Source organism: Delphinus delphis, chromosome 7 (assembly GCF_949987515.2).
Source record: "Delphinus delphis chromosome 7, mDelDel1.2, whole genome shotgun sequence".
Lineage (NCBI taxonomy): Eukaryota > Metazoa > Chordata > Mammalia > Artiodactyla > Delphinidae > Delphinus > Delphinus delphis.
The window spans coordinates 7,142,964-7,167,508 of record NC_082689.1 but is presented as its reverse complement, the minus strand read 5'-3'; the positions used below and the strand labels follow the sequence as shown (position 1 = coordinate 7,167,508).

The following is a 24,545-nucleotide window of genomic DNA, read 5'->3' as shown; positions in this document are numbered from 1 at the left end:
GGCTTTTTCCTTGTTTTGAGTTGAAGCTGGTGGGGATTCTTCACCACCCTTATCATTTCCCTTTCATCAGTAGTTCTGGGAACGTGTTCAGCCTTTTCGCTTTGCAAACCTGGGTCTTTCTTTGGCTCAGAAGGCTCTTCTTCTGTTTGGTCTTTGAGTAAGTTTTGTGGGGTTTTTTGTTTTGTTTTGTTTTAATTAATTTATTTATTTGGCTGTGCCGGGTCTTAGCTGTGGCATGCGAGATATTTAGTTGTGGTACGCGGGACATAGTTCCCTGACCAGGGATTGAACCTGGGCCCCCTGCATTGGGAGCACAGAGTCTTAACCACTGGACCACCAGGGAAGTCCCTTGAGTAAGTCTTTATTCCAGCTCTTCTGGTTTCTCTTTGCCCTCTCTACCTCCAAATGACTGTCTTTACTCTTCCCCCCTCCCCGCTGGCCATGTTGTCCCTGCTTCTCATGCTCCAGGACTTCTAGTCCACCTTGCCACAGGACATGGGACCATTTCCTCTTTGTTGCCCGAAGCAGAGCCCACATGGGGACCAACACTAGCTGTGGTTGGTGGGTTTAGGTACAGGGATAATGTAATATAACGTAATTGATAGGAGTAGCATGCACTAGTAACCAATGAGATGTGAAGGGAAGTGTTCCACAGGGCTTCTGGTAAAGATTTCTTTTGTCTTAGAAGGAGACCCAAGGATGAAATGGTCCCTTTTCTACCTTTGGAAGCTGTCGTAGGATGTGATAGCTGGGGCTGCTGCTGCCACCTTGCAACCAGGAGGGGAAGTAGCTGGAAAGGGAGGCCAGTATGCAGAGGACAGAGCAGGAAGATGAAATGAACCTGGGTCCTCAATGATGCCATTGAATTCACCAAGCAGAATTAACCAGCCTGGTCATTGCCTGGCCTCTAGACTTCCTGTTTGTGAGATAATTAATTCCTCTTTGTTCAAGTAGTTGCATTGGGGTTCTCTGTTACCTGCAGCAAAAAGTACCTTAATATGCAAACGTTTGGCCTATCCTCGGGGAATTTCAAAAGAGGAAAAGAAAGTTTTTAACTGAACATCAAGTTTCACTGCACCAGAAGCTCATAATCCATGATCTGACACTCATATCCCCGACCCTCCCCTCTCTTCCGCCGTGGCCTGCGCCGTGTTGCCAGGCCCGCTCCAATCCCGCTCAGACACTTGCAGTGACTTGTCTCCATGCCCCACATCCTAGGGGTCGATACCCCTTTCTCCAGCTCTAACCAGAAAAAGCATAAAAACCAATCAATATTTTAGCAACAACTTGCTTCTTGCAGAATGGTTTAGCGTCTTCTCTCAACTTCGCTCTCAAGATCAGGTTCTGGGTCTAACCTTAGTACATTAAGAGGCTACTTAAAGCTACCCAACAGAAGAGAGTCTTTCCTCTAACAAAATAATCCCAGAAATAAAGACGCAGACGTAGAGAATGGACTTGAGGACACAGGGAGGGGGAAGGGTAAGCTGGGACGAAGTGAGAGAGAGGCATGGACTTACATATACTACCAAATGTAAAATAGATAGCTAGTGGGAAGCAGCCGCATAGCACAGGGAGATCAGCTCAGTGCTTTGTGACCACCTAGAGGGGTGGGATAGGGAGGGTGGGGGGGAGACGCAAGAGGGAGGGGATGTGGGGATATATGTATATGTATAGCTGATTCACTTTGTTATACAGCAGAAACTAACACACCATTGTAAAGCAATTTTACTCCAATAAAGATGTTTAAAAAAAGAAAAGAGAAGAAAAGAAAAGAATCCCTAATTACTCCATAAAAATATCTACCTGCTTCCTGCCGCCCACCTACGGCTCCCGAACCCCTTACCTTCCTTTACCTTCTTCATGGCACTTGTAAGTACCTGACTTTATATACTTATTAATTGATTTTTGTACTGCCGGTCTTAGAACTGTTCCTGGCATATAGTGGGCACTCAGTAGATATTTACTGAATGAATTAATTCTGCTGACACCCTTAAGAATGTAGAACTGGGCTCCCCTGGTGGCGCAGTGGTTGAGAGTCCGCCTGCCGATGCAGGGGACACGGGTTCGTGCCCCGGTCCGGGAAGATCCCACATGCCGCGGAGCGGCTGGGCCCGTGAGCCATGGCCTCTGAGCCTGCGTGTCCGGAGCCTGTGCTCCGCAACGGGAGAGGCCACAACAGTGAGAGGCCCGCGTACTGCAAAAAAAAAAAAAAAATGTAGAACGACTGTGTGTTTCACTTAAAATTAGGACCTGATTTGCCCTTGCTGCTGTTATCATTCTTAACTGGGTCCGCACTATCCACCATAGCTACTGACTTGGCACTCGTTTTTCATTCCTTGTCAATTGCCTCTGCATCCTGGGCAGGTTCTCTGTTCCACAGTCTTCGTTTTGCTGTCACTCCCTCCCATGTGGATTTTAATGTCACCACGGAGTTTTCCGTGTTGGAGCCAGCCTGCATTATTGGCTGAGCTCCCTCTTTAACTGGTGCTGTTGTCTGTTCACCTCTCCCATTTTCTTCTTGTGGATTTTCACTTCTGGGTCAGAAAGGCCTTGCCTTTTCACATCCATGTGATGATGTCAGATGCTTCCCAGGATGTTTTACTAGTTCCTGCAGCAGAGGATTGAGAGAAGCCTTCCTCTGGGTCTTATTCTCTCCAGCCCCCATTTCCTCATCTGAACTATGGGGATAATGGCATTACTCACGTAGGGAGATTTCCAGGACCAGAGATGGTTTGTGTGAAGCACGCAGTGCCAGACACGTGCGTAACCCAACGAGTGATGGTTTTATGATAACTAGGAAGTGGGGAGAGAGGCACGGAGGCCGGTCAGCTGAGCAACACCCAGGCGAACTATGCAGGCAGAAGCCCAGGCCTGCGGACTGAGGACGCCAGGCTCAGGGGAGGGAGAAAGTGCTGACACTTGGGGACACAAAAGATTCAGGAGTCCTGAGACTGGTACATGATAGTGCAGGAGGACTTGGAAAGAAGAATAAGTGGCCAGGAATCCCGACTGGCCCCAGATCACGGCCCAGGAGTGGGGAGGGGATGGAGGTGCCAAGTTCAGGCCCCTCTGTCCTCTTTGTATGAGGACCCACTTGAGTCCTAGGTCTGCTCTTTGGGCCAGTTGAAGAACTGGGGAAGACAGATGCAGGCGCTCAGGGCAGGGGCTGGTCCCTGCGTCCCTCTGGGCAGCAGTGAGAGAGAACTTGAGGATACCAGAGGGGCCAGGGAAGGTCCTATAACCGACCCTCCCCGGGACTTACCTTATCTCTTTTCACCATTGTCCCCATTTATTGAGCCCTTCTTAGGAGCCAGGCACTTAATATACATTCTTTAATCCTGGGAGGGAGGTGTTCTTAACAGTACTCCCATTTTAAACACAAGGAAACTAAGGCTCAGGTGGGAAAACACTGTTTGCTCGGTTCATACAACTGGTCAGTGACAGAATAGGGATATCACCTGACCCGCCACGCTGTGGCTTAAGGGCAAGGCCACCCTCCCCTCCTTGGCTGGGCTGTTAGTCATGGAGGAGTCCAATGGGGCCTCCTGGCTGGAGGGTGAGCACCAGATTAAATCTGACGCTGCCGCCATGTTCGGCTACTGGCCTTTGCTTTCCCAACCCCTGAAGGTGGGCCCCAGCCTTGGAACCAGCTGTGAGTTGTGTAGCATTTGAGCCATTAACCTTCTTGAATGAGGCTCAAGGTGACCCTCCTGTTAAGTTCAGTCCAGGCGGTGTTACAGCCGTACCTCCCGTCCATGTTCCAGAATGACTTAGCTGAGATGCCCCACATCCATTGATTCATCCTCACTCATTCAGCACATACTAGTTGGGCACAGTCCCTGTCCTCACGGGACATTCAGTTTAGAGACCGATGGCAAGCATTCAGCAAGATGATCCCCTGCACCCCAGGTCTAGAGCTTGAAGTAGAGGTGTTTTAGGAATCTTCTACAGCAAAAAGAGTTCCCCTTCAATAGGAGGAAATGAATGTCCCAGCCCACGCTCCAGAAAATCATCACCCTCTGTTCTGTGCTCCCAAGCACTTCCCCTCTTCCTGCTACCAAGCCCTTGCCCTGTGGGGTGGTGCTCAGCCCTGGCTGTCGACCCCTGTGAACTGTGGGTGCCTCGGGAACAAGGTGAGGGTCTCATTTGCCTCTGTGTCTGCCCTAGAGCCCAGCCCAGGGCAGCCTTCATGACCACTCATTAACTGAAAGGCCCAACTGGACTTGGCTTGAAAGTGCTGCTCCAATTTACCTCTCAGTACTCAAGAGATTCGATTGGGTCCACCTAAATAATTCAAGATAATCCTCCTATCTCAAGGTCAGTCATTAGCAACCTTAATTCCCTGTGCATCTTAATTCCCCCACACCCCATAACAAAATGCCTTCACGGGTTCCAGGGATGGGGAAGTGGGTGTCCTTGAGGGGCTACTGTTCTGGCCACCATGGCGACTGTCTTTGTGATTTATTGGCCTACTCATTTGTCATCTGTCTCCACCATGAGGATGGAAGACCCAGGGGAGCTAAGGCTTCATCTGTCTTGCTCACCCCTGTGTCTGCAGCTCCTAGGAGAGCAGCTGGTACAGAGTAGGTGCTCGATTAGTATTTGCTAAACTTTTGAATGAGGTGTAAATTTATAGTATGAGCAGGGAGGAATGGCTTTCATTTCTTCACCTGTAACAGGAGGGGAGTGGACTAGAGACCTCCAAATGCCTGCATGCTCTAGAATTCTATGATTCCTTCTATAGCAGTGACGTCAACGGAGAGGAGAGGGGAGTGATGGGGGGGCAGCCGTTTCATAATCTGCTCTGCGGCAGGGGCGCAGTGGGTGCAGCAGGACGGGTCTGGGATGAGGTAAAGGCAGCAGGGGAGCTTGGGTGGGGGGGCGCTGCAGGTTCATCAGGAGATGCTCCAGGCTTCACCTGCCCCGAGGCTGCTCTTCTGCAAACTGACTCCCAGGCTAAGGACACAGAGCTTGTCTGCCAGCTGTCATTTCTGTCTTCTCTCAGAGCACCTTGAGAGTTTCACAAAAAGAAAAGAAAAGCAAGCTGGAAAGAAAAGCATCTCAGGGATATGTAATTAAGGCTAAAAATATCCCTCCTAAGCTCCCAGCAATGAGAATGCTCCTGTTCCCAGGACCACTGGGGCCATGAAGCCTTTTGAAAGGTAATGATTAGTCCAGGTTTTTAGTATCGATGAGCTTGTACAAGTATAAATACTTGCTCTATCCAAGCAGTGCCAAGAGATGTGTGGTTCACTTCTTTCAGGGGAGGAGTTTAAACCAGGCAGCCTCTTTAAACCTAAAAAGGTCCCCTTTCAAGCTAAGCAGGACCTTTGCTGGGGGTGAGAGAAAAGGGGAAATGGAAACAGTGAACAAGAAGAGCTTCCTTCATTGCATGTGTCAGAGGGAAATGGCTATTTTAAAGGCAAATTTTGCATACTGGAGGTGGAGGAGAACTTAGAAACTCTCCTTCCTTCCCCACCCCCCACCCCCTCCTCAATCTTGAGGTGGACTGAGTGAAATCACGGAGCCCCAGGCCTGTGACAGTCTCTGGCCCCCAGGTGGCCAGGGCCACCTCCCCCAGCACTCCCCATCCCCACACCACGCTCAGCTGTCTGCACCCTTCAGCCCCATGCTTTGCACCTAAAAGGGTTTATTCCTGCTGGCATGGGTGAACAAATTTGGACTCCATGATGAAAATGGTTACACAGGAAGAAGCAGAAAGATAAATCAAGTAGCGTGTCCTGAGAGAAATGGAGAAATAAGCACATTTCCAATCTGAGTGCAGCACGAGGTCCTGTGGTTTACACGGCCCGGCTTGGACCACAAAATTACTCTCTGAGTTAAGTCTTCTTTTTTCTGTATTAAGAAGGAAGGATTCCTGCAGATCAGTATTTGTTGTCTCTCCTTTTTCTTTTAGGAAAGTAGCAAGTAAGGGTGAGGAAGTTCAAATTGAAAATATAAAACAGAAATAAAATCCCCTGACCTTGAAACATGCCTTGCTTCTTGGGAAACTGTCACTGTATTATGTGTTTCTCTAAAATTTAACTTTCGAAACTGTAATATATTTGGTATCTTAAAAATAGTCTTAAGGACCTTATCTTAAGCACTTTGAGTACTCACTCAGGCTATCTTTAAATGTCAACAGTCCTGCAGTATTGGGGGGAGAAAAGATTTGCAAAAATTTGGCAATAACAGTATCATGCCTGGTCAGCTAAAGTGAACAGTGCACAATTTTAAGTGTGCTGTGATTCCCTTTAAAAGTGAAGGTAGTCAGAAGGTACAAACTTCCAGTTATAAGACAAAATAAGTCCTGAGGATGTAATGTACAGCCTGGCAACTATGGTTAATAACACTGTATTGTATATTTGAAAGTCGCTAAGAGAGTAGATCTTAAAAGTTCTCATGATAAGAAAAAAAACTGTAATATGTGCAGTGATAGATGTTAACCAGACGTATCGTGGTAATCATTTTGCAATATGTACATCAAATCGTGTACACCTCAAGCTAATATAATGTTGTCTGTCAATTATATCTCTTTTCTTTTTAATGTAAAGAAAAGTTATTGGGAATCTTGCCTAAGAACAGATAGTGATAATAATAATAATAATAATAGCATCGTTGCTTGGAGTCCTTATGCATCCAGAATTCCTTCCTACTGCCAGTCTCGTGGCGGCTTCAGGCCATACATCCTTTGGCTGATAAGTGTGTTCTCACTACTGCCTCCTGGTGCCCCTCTCCTGCCTCCGACCCTCTTAGCCCTGTGCCGTTCCCAGGGGTCTGAGAAAGAGACATTGTTCCCCCACCTGGTAGAGCCCAGGAGATTCTCCAGAGCTGGGCCATGCAGCCGCCACTGGCCGCATGTGGCAGTCGTGCACATGAAATGTGGTTAGTAAAATACACCCCAGATTTCAAAGGCCTTTTTTCAACAAAAGAAAAAAATGTAATATATCTCATAACTTGTTATTTATTGCCCATTGAAATCCTAATATTTGGGATGTATTGGGTTAAATAAAGCCTAATCATCAAATTAGTTTCACCTGATTATTTTGAAAATTCTTTTTAATGTGGCTACTAGAAAATTTGAAATCACATGGAAGGCTCACATTTTATTTCTATTGGATAACATTGCTCTAGAGCCTTGCAACTCGAAGTGTGGTCCGCGGACCAACATCTGCATCATCCTGGAGCGTGTTAGAAACGCAGAGAATCAGGCCCAGACCTACTGGTTCAGGATCAGCATTTAAACAAGATCCTCAAGTGATTCGTGTAGATAGATGTTAGATTCTGAATACCATGCAGAGGTGGGGGAAATGGCAGTAAGAGTCACGTCGGATGGGCAGGAATGCACCTCGGGGCTAACGCCCTGGAGGGCAAATTGTCAATATCCAAGAACATCTGTGGCACCTGGTCCCCATGAGGAATGACACCCTCCCCCCAGGAATGTGTTCAGCAGGTCACATGAGCAAAGATACATGTACAAGGACATTCACTGCAGCCTCACATCAAAATGGGGACCAAGAAGAATCAGCAAGCCAGGTAAATGTGATGAATTGGGAATGGTTACATGTAGTATAGTCTGACCAGTTGTTTAAAAAGTTAGGGTAGAGCTGTGTGTAATAGGTTGGAAATATCTCCAAAATTTAAAAGAAGAAGGTGCCGGATGATATTAACGTATGAGAGTTTTGGGTTTTATTTGCTGAGGGATAGAATATATACACAGTATTACACATATATCAGAGTTGACAGGAAAGATATCTGAGAAGATATCTTAACAGTGTGGCAAGACTAGGAGTTACCATTGTGGGTTACCAACGGCAGGAGGGCTTCTACTTTTCAATGTATACCTTTAGTACTGTTTTAATTCTTTTTAACCATGGCCAAGCTATAACTTTTATAATAATACTTTATAAAAATTTTCACTTCTTGTCTTTATTTAAAATTTTTCTATTACAAGAAACAGGATTATCTCAGAAAATTTGGGGGTAATGTTGCTGTCACATGGGGTCCCAAATAGGAGTACCAGCAGACAAAATTGGGGGGAAAAGTTTGAGATCAGACTGATACAAAGGGCTTGAGCACTGGACTGGGAGTTTGGAGTCTGTTCTGTAGATGGCAGAGTGCCCTGGGAGGGTGGTGGTTGTTTGTTTTTGTTGTTTTTTGTACAAATTGAGGTGAAATTCACATAACTCAAAATTAACCATTTTAACGTGAACAATTCTGTGGCACTCAGTACATTCACAATGTTTTGCAAAGGAAAATTTTTTTTAATTACCTTTTATTCCCTACACCCCTCTGGGAAAAGCATATGTGTTGAATTTAAACCACCCAGGGCAAAAACTGGGTGGTGGGGTAATTTTTTGGTTTTTTGAAAAATTTGTTGTCATTATTATGTAAAGCTCTACTAGTGGTGGCCATGCTGTGTGAACAGGGACAAAGCCCCCAAGGCAGGGCCCCCAAAGCCCCCTGCTTGTTCTCAGGCGGAAACTCTTCCGGGTCACCAGGTCAGGGGCAGGTGGAGAGACCCCAGCGTCAAGACCCTTGTCCGGGGATGGCAGGTCTGCTTACAACAGATGCTACTGTTTTCTTTCTTATTCTTTTTCTTTTTTTTTTTTTTCTTTTTGCTTTCTTTTTCAACCCAAGGGAAACATGAATATATTTTTTAAAAGCATTCAAACAAAACAGAAGCACAGAGAGTAGAAAGTGAAAGTCTGCCCTCACCATCCCCACCCGCCTCTCTTCTCTGCAAGGGGAACCACTGCCAGATGTGGCATTTGCCATTTTGGGTGCATTTACATAGAAACGTGAGCCTGTACAAATATACAGGGTTTTGGTTTTTTTTTAATAAATGGGATCATGTTTTCATATTGTTCTGCAATTCGCTTTCTTCCCTTAGCAATGTATCTTTGAGATCTAGCCAAGTTAATAATATATTTGAGTTAGTGTTTTTCAACTGCCATGCAATATAGTTCATCCTCCTACTCTTAGACAATGTCCTTTTTTTTTTGGCTATTACTACAAAAAACAATACTGCAATAAGCAGTAGGTTGGTCTGTGCTGTGCACATGTACAAGCTCTCTTCAGGATGAGATATTACTAGGTTGAGGGAATGCATGCTTTTATTGTATTGATAGATACAGCCAAAGCACCTTGCAAAAGCCTCTTCCAATGAGCCATCTTTGCCATCTGATGCCACTTTGCACCCAGCATGTCCCCACGTCTTCTCAATACTGGACGTTACCAGTGTCTGTTATTTTCATCAAACGGTGGATACAATATGCAATCTCAATATTTTATTTTGCATTTTCTTCTTTAGAAATGAGGATAAGAATATTTTCACATAGGCATTGGCTATTTGTATTTCTTTTCCTGTGAACTGGCTATATATATTCTTTGTCAGTTTTTTCCCTTTTAAAAATCTTTCTGATTATAAAAAGCTCTTCATATGCTTTGTATATTAATTTTGTGTTAGTTCTAATGTAAATATTTTCTCCCAGCCTGTCATTTTTTTTAAACTTCGTTTATGGTTAGTTTGTCATGTGGAAGTTTACAGCTTTTTGTAGTCACATGTTTTCATTTACGGATTCTGGGTTTTGTGAATCACTTATCTCAATATTACTTATCCAGGGAAAATATTATTTTCTCCTAACACTTTTATGATAAGCTTTTATGTTTAGCTCTTTATTTTTGCATTTGGTACAAAATAGAGAATATAACCCCATCCTCTGAATGGATAGCCACACCATATATTAAACAATCCATCCTTTTTCCATTGATTCACAAGGCCATCTTATCACATGCTAAATTCATGTAGTCCTAATGTAGGGAATCTTCCTTCTGTTCCTCTGACTGGAGGAATCTATTCTTGCTGCTGTTCCGTAATGTTTTTGTTGTTGTGGCTTTATTGTGTGTATCCAGTGGACTGAGTTCTATTTATTGTTCCTCTCTTTATTCTTTGATGGTTTCCATGCATTTTCTTTTCCAGGTGAGTTTTACAATCAGCTTGTTAAGTGCCCTAAAAAAATCCGGTTGGAATTTTTATATAATTACATTGAATTCATAGATTAATTATCCTCATACAATCCTTATACAATCGTGTCCTTATACAGTCGTGTCCTATCAGAGAACATGGCATATCCCTCCATTTATTCAGGTTTTCTTTTTTATTTCTCATGTGCTGTCTTTTATATTTTCTCCATATAGTTCTTATATCTTCATTGTTACTGGGTGTGATGTAGTTTTAGTTACCTTGGCAAACAGAACCTGTTTTTTCCGTGACATTTTCTGACTGGGTTTTGTTGGTATCTATAGGGTGATCTTACCTATCTTTCTGAATTATGAGTTTTAATCATTTTTTGAACGTATTCTTTTGGCTTTTCTAGGTACGTGATCTTGTTGTCCGCAGATAATGATAAACTTGTCCCTTCTTTTCAATACAAGTAATCTGAGGGGAAGAAAGTTGCTTTGGCTTGTTTCATGCTGGCTGGGGCCCGCAGTGATGCAGATTAGTGGCAATAGCAGTCACTGTTGCCTTGCTCCCGATTTCTGAGGATGTTTCTGCTCTGGAAGGAGGATGCATAACAAAGACAAGGAAATAAAAATTTTAATTAAAGGGGGAAAAAGGAGAAAAATGGCAGTGCCAAGAGGAAGGCACCAACCAAACGATGCCCAAACTGGAATGGCAGAGTGGATGGGCCGCTGATAAGTATAGCCAGGTTGTCAGTGCCCAGCAGGGCCTTCTCTCTGACCCAGCCCCTTGCTCCAGATCACTGAGCTCTGCTTTGACCTGGTTCTGTCTGTCACCCAGCATATTTGAAATGCCTCCTAGCTTGGTGATAGCCACACTTTGGTGAGTCCACCTCCTGGATCCTAATCGGAATCACTGACGTAAATGAGAGGGAGACCCCAATAGCAGCTGAAACCTGTGTCCAGGCTGACAATGGCATCGTCTCACCCTAGCCAATATTCCTCCATGTGGTTCTCAACAAAAGATCACGGATGAAGATCACAAAGTGCTTTATTGAAATCTATATAGATTATACCGGAGATCACAAACTGGTAGCCCCTGCGTTGGATTTAGTGTTCTGCTTGCCTGACATACGTTTTTTAAAAATTATGAGCCAGTTAAAAGCATTTTAAAAACTTCCGAGATTTTGGGAATTCCCTGGAGGTCTGGTGGTTAGGACTCGATAATTTCACTGCCGGGGCCCAGGTTCAATCCCTGGTCGGGGAACTAAGATCCTGTAAGCTGTGCGGCATGGCCAAAAAACAAAAATAAATAAAATAAATAATAAAATAAAATTTTAAGATTAAAAAATAAATTTAGAAAAATTCAGAGATTTTATATAATATTCTGAATTTTCAGCCTCCCTTGAAAATTCTGAAGCTCTGACACCCTAAGACCCACATTACCCAGTGTGATGCAACTGGAGCTGAGTGGAAGCTTCCGCCTTTCCTAGAGGCATTTCTCTTTGATGTGCCACAGTCCCCACCTCTCCCTACTGCCTCACTCCCAGCCGGTTTCTCTCATTTACATCACCTGACCAGCCTCTGTAGGCAATTGAGCCATGATCTCTATCAGATGCAACAAATGATCTAATTCATTAGGCTAGCAAACATGCATTGACCTTCTACTATGTAAATAAAATAAGACAAACAGGTTCTCCCAACTTTGTCTCTTCCCAGTGAACCCCTGCTGGTTCCAAGGACTGCCACTTGCTTTTTTTTTTTTTTAAGAAGATTGGAAATGATATCAAGTATCTTTTTTTTTAATTTTTATTTAATTTATTTTTTATACAGTGGGTTCTTATTAGTCATCCATTTTATACACATCAGGGTATACATGTCAATCCCAATCTCCCAATTCATCACACCACCACCCTCCCCCCGCCACTTTCCCCCGTTGGTGTCCATATGTTTGTTCTCTAAATCTGTGTCTCAATTTCTGCCCTGCAAACTGGTTCGTCTGTACTATTTTTCTAGGTTCCACATATATGCGTTAATATGCGATATTTGTTTTTCTCTTTCTGACTTACTTCACTCTGTATGACAGTCTCTAGATTCATCCACGTCTCTACAAATGATCCAATTTCATTCCTTTTTATGGCTGAGTAATATTCCATTGTATATATGTACCACCTCTTCTTTATCCATTCGTCTGTCGATGGGCATTTAGGTTGCTTCCATGACCTGGCTATTGTAAATAGTGCTGCAATGAACATTGGCGTGCATGCGTCTTTTTGAATTATGGTTTTCTCTGGGTATATGTCCAGTAGTGGGATTGCTGGGTCGTATGGTAGTTCTATTTTTAGTTTTTTAAGGAACCTCCATACTGTTCTCCATAGTGGCTGTATCAGTTTTGGTGGGAATGTAAACTGATATTGCCACTTGCTTTGACACGTCTTACAAAACATGCTTTTAGTAAGCTGATCTAGCATCTCGCCGAGGGTGGACACAAATCTCACTAAACTGTAAACTACAGAAGAAACTACCTTACCCACTGTGCAAATCACAGCTTCTGGCCCCCTCCTCATTGACTTTCCGCACGATTGGGCTCTCTCCTGAAATTCTCTTCTTCCCCTGGGATGAGGCTTGGATTCTGTAGAAGCAGGTATAGTTGTATTCCCCTTTTCTGTCCTGGGCTTCGGTCCCATGATGTAAGGGTGCCTTTGTCACTTCCTCAGAGCAACAGGAGCCTGCAAACGGTGACTTTCAGTTCCTCTGCGGGGCGCAGTGTTTACCCCGAGCTGCCCGTCCACTCCTGTCTACCTAAACTGAGCCCCTCTCCCCCAGAGGTCGAGGGTGAGCCCAGCTGGGCAACTGGTGGACCCACATTTGTCACTGCACCTTGCCAACCAGAGCACTTTGCTAGTCTTCCGATTCAGCACCTCGTAGCTTCAGACAATCCCACCTACCCAGCAAGGCAGGCTGAAAGCTTCCTGTTTTGATCTGTGCGTTTGCCATCTTCATTAAAAAGTGTTTTTCCTCACTGAACAGTAATCCCCTCTGCATTCCCCCAGTGAAACGTTAACCATTTTGTGTCAACGGTATTCCTTCCTGATCCAATGTTGCTTCCAGAGATCGGGGCCGTGAAGAGGGTAAGGCAAGTGTACACACGAAACCAGGCCCTCTAAGAAATAAAAGGATGATTTTGCCAAAGCGATACATGTCGCTGGGCCCCCTGCAGTGGCAAACATTTGACCACCGGTTCTCCAGGGAAGAAAGCAAAGCCCTGAGTTGCAGCGTTTGCCAATTTCTGTGGCGTAAATCCTCTCACTGTGGCTCCCACCATAGTGGCCACAATCAACAATCAGCTCTTGGGGATCTGGAAAAATTGGATTTTGAACCAGAACAAGTAGGCACAAGTGGGCATGAGCCAGCCTCAGCACATCACTGGTCTGTGTGTTATGGATTCATACCTACTACTGCCCGGGTGAGGTCTGTTGCCTCTGAGACCATAGATGTCTTTATTAGAGACTCCTGTTACTTGTTAGGGGTCAGACAGATTAATAATCACTTCCGCTTTACTCAGAGCCCTTTTAATCCCCAAACCCTTATTTATAAGTTATTTTAATTCAGTTTTACCCATTTCTTTTTATCACATTTGGAGAAGATATTTTTTTTCTACCTGACGCTTCTTAATTTTCCAGTCCTCTGAGCTTCGGTTTACTTGTCTAAAAATTAGGAGTTGATACTGTATTAGTATATTCAACACATAGCAGGTACTCCCTGATGATAGTGAGGCCACGCCCTGGACTTATTGTATCAACTCATTTTAACACTGAGCAGATCTGAGACTCTTCATCCATGAACAAAAAAACTGGCTCAACCTTAGAGAGCTGAATGCCATTGTTCAGGTCATACAATTACTTAATGGTGGAGCTAAGGTTTGAATTTGTGGTTGACAGGGTGTTTTTTAAAAATTAGTTGCAAGCATTAAAAATATGAGATTTCTTCTACGAATCTCTATTTTTACCTTCCCTTGAAGGTTTTGAAATTCTGCCAACTCTCGGCCATGGGAGTTACCCCATGGGAGTATAACTGGAGCTAAGCGGAAGCTGGTTCCTTTGAAGGGACATTTCTCCAATGTGTCATTGTCCCCACCTTGCCCTAGTGTCTCGCACCCTGCCTGCTTCACTCACACATTAGGCTTCAGATTTTGTGCATTTTCTAATGGGTCACACTGCTTTCTAACTGAATATTACGTCCCCTTGCCCACTTTTTCCTCCCCACTTGACCAAGGAAGAAACTGAGACCCAGAAGCTTTTGCTAATTAGTTCAGGTCAAATCAGAAAGGCCGCAACAAAGTACCTAACTTCTGCAATCAGGTTGTGTGATCAAAGCCGCAGTGCCTTCTCACTATAAAGCAATGTCTTCACCAACTGTTTTAATCCCTTCTAGCCCCACACCGCGCTTGCATAACCCTCCCGTTAATAGGCAGACATCGAGTGGGTGTCTTTTTACTTGAATAGGTTCTTACAAAATATGTATTGCTGTTTTGCATGCATGCATTTTTAATGAGTGATACCATAGCCCCCATTCAATTTTCTTAAAGTGATACCATAGCCCTCATTCGATTTTCTACTTTCTCTGCCAAAGGACCCTTCCTTGTTACTGTGTACAATCCAGTCGGCTTCTGACTGCTGTACACATCGACCACATTTTACCTGTCCCCTCTCCCCATGATGGGCACCCAGATCCCCCCACCAGATCTCTGCCACCACAAACAAACCTGTGATGACCGTCCACATAGGTGAGCCCTGGGGCACATGCCCAGGGGTGAAATTGCTGGGTCATAGCATATTCACATACTTCATTTGTCTAAATGGTATCTGATTGCTCTCCAGAATGGCTGCACTGGTCTACACTCCTGGGATTCTTTATACAGCACAAGATGTTGAGGGAGGGAAGGAGGGAGAGAGACTTTTAAACGTATAATATCCATTAGTAAATAAGGTCCTTTGGATGGAGTTCAGAATAGACTTGCCTCGTACCAAAGGTGCCAGAACACACAGGCAGAGAAACTGGAGCACAGCAGCCTTTCAGAGTCCAGGAGCTCAGAACTTAGAGTGAGGGACCCGAGACCTGGGTTCGGGTCGCGGTGCTGCCACTTACAGGGCAGGTCATTCGGCCTTTCTGAGCCTCAGTTTCTTCATCTGTAAAATGGGAAAACCAATAGAAACTTAAGTAAGGTTGTTTGGTTTCTCAAAAAAATGTTCATCCTTCCGTTCATTCATTCTCAAGGCTGAGGTGAATACGTGATGCATTTTGTCACCTAAGTGCAGAGTTTCCGAACGTGCCCAGTCTCATTGGACACCCTGTTTTCCCTCTTGTCAGCCTAGGGGCTCACAGGACCAGAGGCCCAGTCACAGAGTAGGATTTTGAACTGGTCTGTGCAGACTGAGGTAGGGTGTGTGCCGAAAGCCTGCTGAGCCCAGCGGGGAGGATGGGGGGGTAGGGGTGGGAGTGGTCTTCATGGGCACCCATACTGGGGGGAGGAAGAGGAAGCAAAGGACTTCAAGTCTGATCAAGTCCTTTGTAAAGTGGGGTCCAGATTCTTCGCTGTTGGTGAGGAGCTTTGCTGTGGGTTGAGGACTTGAGGGTAAGTCCTTCGATCAGCTCTTGACGGAGGGCTTAAGATAGACAAGTAAAAAGCACTGATTTGGGGGGTTGACCGTCAAAGGTCAAGTTCTTCCAGAAGCCGACCCCACGCTTGGGTACCAATAATAGATTAAAGAAAGGCTCCCAGGAGAATCCAGTGAGAGAGTGGGGGACGCAGGATGGGAAAAAAGAGAAGCCAAGCAAAGGTACAATTTCAGGTGAAGTCTCAGACCCAGCCTGACGCTACAAGGAGCTCTGGAGTGTGAATTACACGTCGGGGTTTGTTCTGCATCAGAGCAAAGAGCTGGGCGTTTGCACACACTCTCCAAGCACAGGTTGGCTGCCTTGGGCATGGGGAGTCAGAACGCTCTGGTTTCTCCTGGATCTCCCTGTGAAATGCGGTGGCGCCAGTGCGCAGGGGGAATCACCTGAGGTTGCAGGTTCAAGCCGTTAGCAGCAAAGCACAGAGCTGCCAGAAGAGAGGGGGCTGGGGGCATAGATAGTAAAGGGACCTGGGAACTGGGCAAGACACCAGCCACATTCCATGTAACGACCTGTGATTAGAAACCACGCATTCATATTGACACCAGCACTGTGCACACGTGCTGCTCAGTGGCTCTGCCTGCCATGATGCTTCTCCCTCTCTTGGCCTGGGCAACCGCTCTCCATCCTTTGCATCTCAGCTTAAGTGTTGCGTTTTTAACGAATAATTCCCTGACCCACTAGGCTGAGTCCCCCTGTAATACCCTCCCAAGGCACTGACTTCTCTCAGCCTCTGTACCTTGTCATTATTCCCTTGTTTATTGTATCACATCTTGCTTCTCTGCTAGGCTGTGGGCAAGGCCTGGGTCTGTGTTGGTCCCTGCTGAACGCCCATGGCTGAGCCCTGGGTGGGGTTCGTGGTAAGAGGTTAGTACATGTCAGGGGGCTGCCTGATGGCTTGACAAGCCACCGGCTCTGGTCTGCTCCAGCCCTGCCCAAGTGCAGAGGGTGGGCTGGGGAGCTGGTCCTGGACAGTGGCTTCAGTGGGCAGGGCCTGCAGATGTACAGGGCGTGGAGGGAGCCATGGGGACAGGATCTCTGGTGCCAGGGTGGGGTTCAGGCTTGTCAGAAAGATGACGGGGCCCTGAGGGGCCTGGAGGTCTACACAGAGGATGAGATTGCAGGGCAGTGGCCACTGGAAGCTGGAGAGCAGATGTGGCGAACATGAGGGCGTGGAACTTGGAGACATGTCCTTGCGGCAGGTCCTGGTGATCAAACAAGTTGTGTGACGTTGAACAAGTTACCTAAGCTCTTGGCTTCAGCTTTCTCATGAGTAAATGAAGAAATTATGTCATGAAGCTTCAGTAAGAGGTAGAATCTCAGGAAAAATTCATTCTTCCCTTCAGACTCGTATTTGTCAGCATTTGCTGTGTAAAAAGTACTCAAAAATCTCAATAGTTTACAGAAGCAAACATTTCATTTTCCTCTCCTGGGGCTGTTGGTTGAACTAGGCTGGGCTCTCCTGGACTCAGCTGGACCAGGCTGGGCTCCAGGTTTCCAGTCAGATCTGGGTGTGCTCCTCACGCCTTTATTCTTGGCCCATGCTAGAGGGCTGGAGGCTGCCTGGGGCACCTCTTCCCATCAGATCACAGGGGCCCAGGAGGGGCAAGCGGAAACCCACAATGCCCATTAAACCCTGAGAACTGGTGCTTTGACCCACATTGCTTTGGTCAAAGCAAGCAGCATGGCCAAGCCCAACACTGGTGGGATAACGATGTAAGTTCTCTATACTCTAAAGCAGTGATGGTGCTCTAGGTACCATGATGGAGGATATGGCTGCAAAACTGTACAGTAGGGCAGGGCTACTCTGCCGTAGCCCTTCTTCCTCATCATCCAGGCAGCTGTTCCTGTGAGCTCTTGGAGAAAGCGTAGAAACCTTTTCCATAGTTAGCTGACAACCTCTCTGCGATGCTGGGTGTGATTCGGTCTCTAAGCTGTCAGCTGTGATTCTACTGACAAAGGACCCATCCTCTTCCGGGGTCTTCATTGTGGGCCTGAGGTCCCCAGATGAGGGTTCCACTGTTCAGATGCGCAGACCACATGCTGGCAGACAGCACTGTCATCCTCTGCCCCCTTACTCTGGCTGCGGTGACACCAACCTCAGATGATGCATCTCAGAGCTGTCATTTCAATACAAGCCAGAGATGTAGGCGTGTAGTCTTCCAGCCTGCAGCTCCTTTGATGTGAGAGGTTCAAAGCATTTTACAGCTGCTCAAGGCTGCCAGGAGAGTGCAGGACTCACTGCCACTACACAGATATCAGAGAGTGAAAGGCAGAGATTCGGGGCCTTATGATCTCAATCCCTGTGGGGATCCCAGCTCACAGGCGAAAGAAATGAGCAAGCCTGCAGGACCCCTGAGTCTAGGAGTTAACCCAGCGCCCGGGGTTTCCCCATGGGAGAGTGCCGCGGGCGGGATTGCTGGGCCACTGGCTCTGTTGGGTGGGTGGCAGGGTTGGGGGCAACCTGGGGAGGAGTGGCTACAGGAAGCAGGGACTGAGAACTGGGGCGGTGAGTGGTTACGAGCCCAAGGAGGGGGCACGGGTTGAGAAATGGGGGCGTCAGCTCTGAAACTCAGGGAGGGACGTGGATTTAGAAATGAGTGTGGAGACTGGCGGGCAAGCGGAGCCCGTGCCAAGCCGTTCTGGGAAGTCTGCCCAAAACAAGGCAAGAGCAAAGCTGAGGAACCAAGCCTCAGGAAGTGGGGGCTGATTGGAACAAGGTGGATGGGAGACCCCAGCCTGCTGGCTGGGCGCGAGACAGAGCCCATCCCCAACAGTGCCAGGCCCTCCAGACCTGGGCAGAAAGGGGCCAGGGCTGCCCGGTGCAGGCTCGGAGCAGAGATGTCCCGTTGGCTACCGCTGGAGGGGGGAGGGGAGGGCGGGGGCTGTGCCGGCCCGGCACTCAGTTTCTCCTTTTCTTCCTTTAAGCTTCATGCCTCATCCCAGAGATGTCACATCCCTCCCTTCTGCACGGAGGAGACTCAGAACAAGCCTGGTGTTGGCTTTTACCCTCTTCAAAGCCCCAGACAAGTGGCTTTAGGACCCTGTTGTGGGTGGGCAGTGGATGCAGGACTGTGCCCACAGATAGCAAATGCCAGCCTCCCCACTCCCGCCACCACCCATCACCGCACGGAGGGTGCCTGCTGCCACCCAGGATAAGAGCTTCTCCCACACGCCGGCTTTCACACCACCCAAGCCGCCCACTGAGCCGCTAGAGGCTGGAGTCTGCCAGAGGATCCCCAGCCACCTGGTTGCACCCCGAGCTGGCGGCACCCCGTGTCTGGTCCCCGCACTCCCGTCTAGCTAGTCGTGCCACCCACCACCTCCCATCCCCTTCCTCATCTTGAAACGTCCTCCCTGGGTACTGTTCTTCTGACAGCGTCTCTGACCACCAGGCAAGTTGTTCAACCTCCCCGAGACTCAGTTTTCTCATCTATAGGATGGAGCAGTGGCACCCACCTGTGATATTCGAGAGACTGTAAATTATTATTTTTTAATATGTATTTACTTATTTGGCTGTGTCGGGTCTTAGTTGCAGCACGTGGGATCTTCGTTGAGGCATGTGGGATCTTTCGTTGCGGCGCGTGGGCTTCTCTCTAGTTGTGGTGCGCAGGCTCTAGAGTCCGTGGACTTAGTTGCCCCGTGGCATGCGGGAGCTTAGTTCCCCGAACAGGGATCAAACCCGTGTCCCCTGCATTGGAAGGCGGATTCTTGACCACTTGACCACCAGGGAAGTCCCGAGAGACTGTAAATTAGACAACATACCTAACACGCCTCGCCCGGTTCCAGTTTCTTCCTTTTGGGGAGTGGGACCCTCACCTGGGAAGGGCCAAGGAGGTTCCAGGAGACCCCTCAGAGGGCCCCCTCCCCTGCCTCTGACACAGGACATACAGCAGGGAACTGTGTCCTTGTCACCATGACCTATCTTTCGTCCTGAGTGACTGATACCCAGGATTGTCCACAGTTTCAAAGCAAGACCAAGGAAAGGAGGCCTCAATCCCCCGGACCTGGACCCAGAAAGCTCACCTTCCCCAACCACCATCTCCGCCCTCCACGTACCCCTCTCACAGCTCACAGCCTGTGAGCTCCCAGGAACCTGCAACACCAGGTCTTTTACGAGATGTGGCAGCTCCAGTTCCCTGCAGCCTGACTGCCAGGAGGTAGCCCCTTCAAAAGGTCCCGTGAGTAGCTCTGAGACATCCTGAAAGACCCCTCAGCGTGCCCTCTGCTGGCTGGCCAGCTACGGCACTGCTCAGGGCATCCTTCCCCTCTCCTGCTTGTGCAGGGCTGTGGCAGGCTAGACACTTGAAGCAGCTGTGCGCTGCCCTGTGCACCACGAGAACACCAGGGTTCCTCCCTGCCTGGGGCTCTGCCAGGTGCCAAAGCCTGGCTCCCAGCCTGCGAGGTTCTGCTCCTCCAAAGTCCAGGCTTCAGTCTCCATCTTTCTCTTGTTCTTCCCAGAAGCTAAGCCAAGCCCACGGGTCCTGGGAGAGAAAGAAGCAATGTCAACGTCTACCCCAGCTGCCTGCCCTTCCAGGCTCCCCCCCGTCCTGGTCACACAACAAAACCTGCCGTGCTCATCAGTGGATGGGACCTTTGCAGGAGCCCAGCTCCACTCCCCCACGACCAATTGCCCAGGGCACCTGGATTTCAGCCCCAGCCCGAAAAGTGTGTGTAACTGAAGCAAGTGCTACCCCTCCCCACTGGTCAGTCCCGAGAGCACACCTACCACGTGGCTTGTAGGGCTGTGGCCACTGCCTCACCTCCGTTTGCTCGTGCTGAGTGACTCTGTGATTGTCTTTTTATTTTCCATACGTCAGTACTATTATGGTTAATTGAGCATCAAAGATGTTTCCAAGATACAGTTTTTGTACAGAGGCTTCCAGATGTATATAGACCAGAAAAGCTTTTGTGCAATTAAAAGAAAAATCAGACACTTTTAGACAAGGTGGATTTTTTAAAAATTGAAGTATAGTTGATTTACAATACTGTGTTAATTTCAGGTGTACAGCATAGTGATTCAGTGTTTTTGCAAATTATATGCCATTATAGGGTATAATTCTCTGTGCTATATAGTAAGTATATCCTTGTTGCTTATCTTTTTTTTTTTTGCGCTACGCGGGTGTCTCACTGCTGTGGCCTCCCCCTTTGCAGAGCACAGTGTAGCCTCCGGATACACAGGCTCAGCGGCCATGGCTCATGGGCCCAGCCACTCCGTGGCATGTGGGATCTTCCCAGACCGGGGCACGAACCCGTGTCCCCTGCATCGGCAGGTGGACTCTCAACCACTGCGCCACCAGGGAAGCCCCACTTATCTATTTTATAAACAGTGGTTCATATCCCATACCCATACCCCTAATCTGTCCCTCTCCTCTTCCCTCTCCAATTTAGTAACAAGTATGTTTTCTATATCTGCGAGTCTTTTCTGTTTTGTATAAACATTCATTTGTATTATTTTTTAGATTCCACATATAAGTGATAGCATATAGTACTTGTCTTTCTCTGTCTGACTTATTTCACTAAGCATAATATTCTCTAGGTCTAACCACATTGCTGCGAATGGCATTATTTCATTCCTTTTTATGGCTGATATTCCATTGTATAGGTATACCACATCTTACTAATCCAGTCATCTGTTGATGGGCACTTAGGTTGCTTTCACATCTTGGCTATTGTAAATAGTGCTGCTGTGAACATTGGGGTGCATGTATCTTTTTGAATTAGTACTTTCATTTTTTTCAGATATATACCCAGGAGTGGAATTGCTGGATCATATTGTAGTTCTATTTTTAGTTTTTTAAGGAACCTCCATACTGTTTTCCATTGTGGCTACACCAATTTACATTTCCACCAACAGTGTATAGGAATTCCTTTTTCTTCACATCCTCACCAACATTTGTTATTTGTAGAGTTTTTGAGGATAGCCATTCTGAGAGGTGTAAGGTGATACTTCATTGTGATTTTGATTTACATTTCTCTAATAATTAGCAATGTTGAGCATCTTTTCATGTGTCTGTTAGCCGTCTGTGTGTCTTCTTTGGAAAAATGTCTTTTGCAATCTGCCCTTTTTTTATTGGATTTTATTTTTATTGAGTTGTATGTCCTATTTGTACATCGAATATTAACCCCTTGTCGGTCACATCATTTGCAAATATTTTCTCCCCTTCTGTAGGTTGTCTTTTCGTTTTGTTGATGGATTCCTTTGTTGTTCAAAAGCTTTTAAGTTTAATTAGGTCCCATTTGTTTATCTTTGCTTGTATTTCCTTTTCCTTAGGAGACTGATCCAAGAAAATATTGCTACAATTTATGTCAAAGAGTGTTCCACCTATGTTCTCTTCTAGGAGTTTTATGGTTTCATGTCTTACATTAGGGTCTTTAAACCATTTTGAGTTTATTTTTGTATATGGTATGAGGGATTGTTCTAATTTCATTATTTTATGTGTGTCTGTCCAGTTTTCCCAACACTATTTGTTGAAAGAGACTGTCTTTTCTCCATTGTATATTCTTGCCTCTTTTGTCATAGATTAATTGATCGTAGGTACATGGGTTTATTTCTGGGTTCTCTGTTCTGTTCCATTGATCTGTGTGTCTGTCTTTGTGACAATACCACACTGTTTTGATCACTGCAGTTTTGTAGTATAGTCTGAAATCGGGGAGGGTTATACCTCCAGCTTTGTTCTTTTTCCTCAGGACAGCTTTGGCAATTTGTGCTCTTTTGCAGTTCCATATAAATTTGAGGATTATTTGTTCTAGTTCTGTGAAAAATCTCCTGGATATTTTGATAGGGATTGGACAAGATGACTTTTAAACCCCTCCCTGTTTGGGTGTGTGTGTGGGTTTTGTTTTTTTGTCTGTTTTTTATTTTATTTTTTATACAGCAGGTTCTTATTAGTTATCTATTTTATACATATTAGTGTATATATGTCAATCCCAATCTCCCAATTCATCACACCACGACCCCTGCCCACTGCTTTCCCCCATTGCTGTCCATACATTTTTTCTCTACATCTGTGTCTCTGTTTCTGCCCTGAAAACCAGTTCATCGTTACCATTTTTATAGATTCCACATATATGCGTTAATATAAAATATTTGTTTTTCTCTTTCCGACTTACTTCACTCTGTATGACAGTCTCTAGGTCCATCCACATCTCTACAAATGACCCAATTTCTTTCCTTTTTATGGCTGAGTAATATTCCATTGTATATATGTACCACATCTTCTTTATCCATTTGTTTATTGGTGGACATTTAGATTCCTTCCATGACCTTGCTATTGTAAATAGTGCTGCAATGTATATTGGGTTGCATGTGTCTTTTTGAATTATGGTTTCTCTGGGTATATGCCCAGTAGTGGGATTGCTGGGTCATATGGTAATTCTATTTTTAGTTTTTTAAGGAACTTCCATACTGTTCTCCATAGTGCCTGTATCAATTTACATTCCCACCAACAGTGCAAGAGGGTTCCCTTTCTCCACACCCTCTCCAGCATTTGTTGTTTGTAGATTTTCTGATGATGCCCATTCTAACCAGTGTGAGGTGATACCTCATTGTAGTTTTGATTTGCATTTCCCTAATAATTAGTGATGTTGAGCAGCTTTTTATGTGCTTCTTGGCCATCTGTATATCTTCTTTGGAAAAATGTCTATTTAGGTCTTCTGCCCATTTTATGATTGGGTTGTTTATTTTTTTTAATATTGAGCTGCATGAGCTGTTTATATATTTTGGAGATTAATCCTTTGTCCGTTGATTCATTTGCAAATATTTTCTCCCATTCTGAGGGTTGTCTTTTCTTCTCGTTTATGGTTTCCTTTGCTGTGCAAAAGCTTTGAAGTTTCATTAGGTCCCATTTGTTTATTTTTGTTTTTATTTCCATTACTCTAGGAGGTGGATCAAAAAAGATCTTGCTGTGATTTATGTCAAAGAGTGTTCTTCCTATGTTTTCCTCTAAGAGTTGTATAGTGTCTGGTCTTACATTTAGGTCTCAAATCCACTTTGAGTTCAGTTTTCTGTATGGTGTTAGGGAGTGTTGTAATTTCATTCTTTTACATGTAGCTGTCCAGTTTTCCCAGCACCACTTATTGAAGAGACTGTCTTTTCTCAGTTGTATATCCTTGTCTCCTTTGTCATAGATTAGTGACCATAGGTTCATGGGTTGATCTGTGGGCTTTCTATCCTGTTCCATTGATCTATATTTCTGTTTTTGTGACAGTACCATATTGTCTTGATTACTGTAGCTTTGTAGTATAGTCTGAAGTCAGGGAGTCTGATTCCTCCAGCTCCATTTTTTTCCCTCAAGACTACTTTGGCTCTTCGGGGTCTTTTGTGTCTCCTTACAAATTTTAAGTTTTTTTTTTTTTGTTCTGTAAAATTGCCATTGGTAATTTGATAGGGATTGCACTGAATCTGTAGATTGCTTTGGGTAGTTAGTCATTTTCACAATATTGATTATTCCAATCCAAAAATGTGGTATATCTCTCCATCTGTTTGTGTCATCTCTGATTTCTTTCATCAGTGTCTTATAGTTTTCTGAGTACAGGTCTTTTACCTCCTTGGGTAGGTTTATTCCTAGGTATTTTATTCTTTTTGTTGCAGTGGTGAATGAGATTGTTTCCTTAATTTCTCTTTCTGATCTTTCATTGTTAGCGTATAGGAATGCAAGATATTTCTGTGTGTTAATTTTGTATCCTGCAACTTTACCAGATTCATTGATTAGCTCTAGTAGCTTTTTGGTGGCATCTTTAGGATTCTCTATGTACAGTATCATGTCATCTGCAAACAGTGACAGTTTTATTTCTTTTCCGATTTGTATTCCTCTTATTTCTTTTTCTTCTCTGATTGCCGTGCATGGCTATGACTTCCAAAACTATGGTGAATAATTATGGTGAGAGTGGACATCCTTGTCTTG

General features: G+C 45.6%; 1 protein-coding gene and 1 non-coding gene across 2 annotated transcripts in view; one reads left to right on the top strand and one right to left on the bottom strand.

Annotated features, from left to right (window-relative positions):
* The window catches only part of INPP5D (inositol polyphosphate-5-phosphatase D), a 130,957-nt gene that overhangs the window by 27,113 nt on the left and 79,299 nt on the right, over positions 1 to 24,545 (top strand). The gene's annotated exons all lie outside the window — the stretch shown is intronic.
* On the bottom strand, positions 271 to 343 carry TRNAG-CCC (transfer RNA glycine (anticodon CCC)). Its single transcript has one exon. It is a non-coding gene; the product is annotated as a tRNA-Gly (tRNA).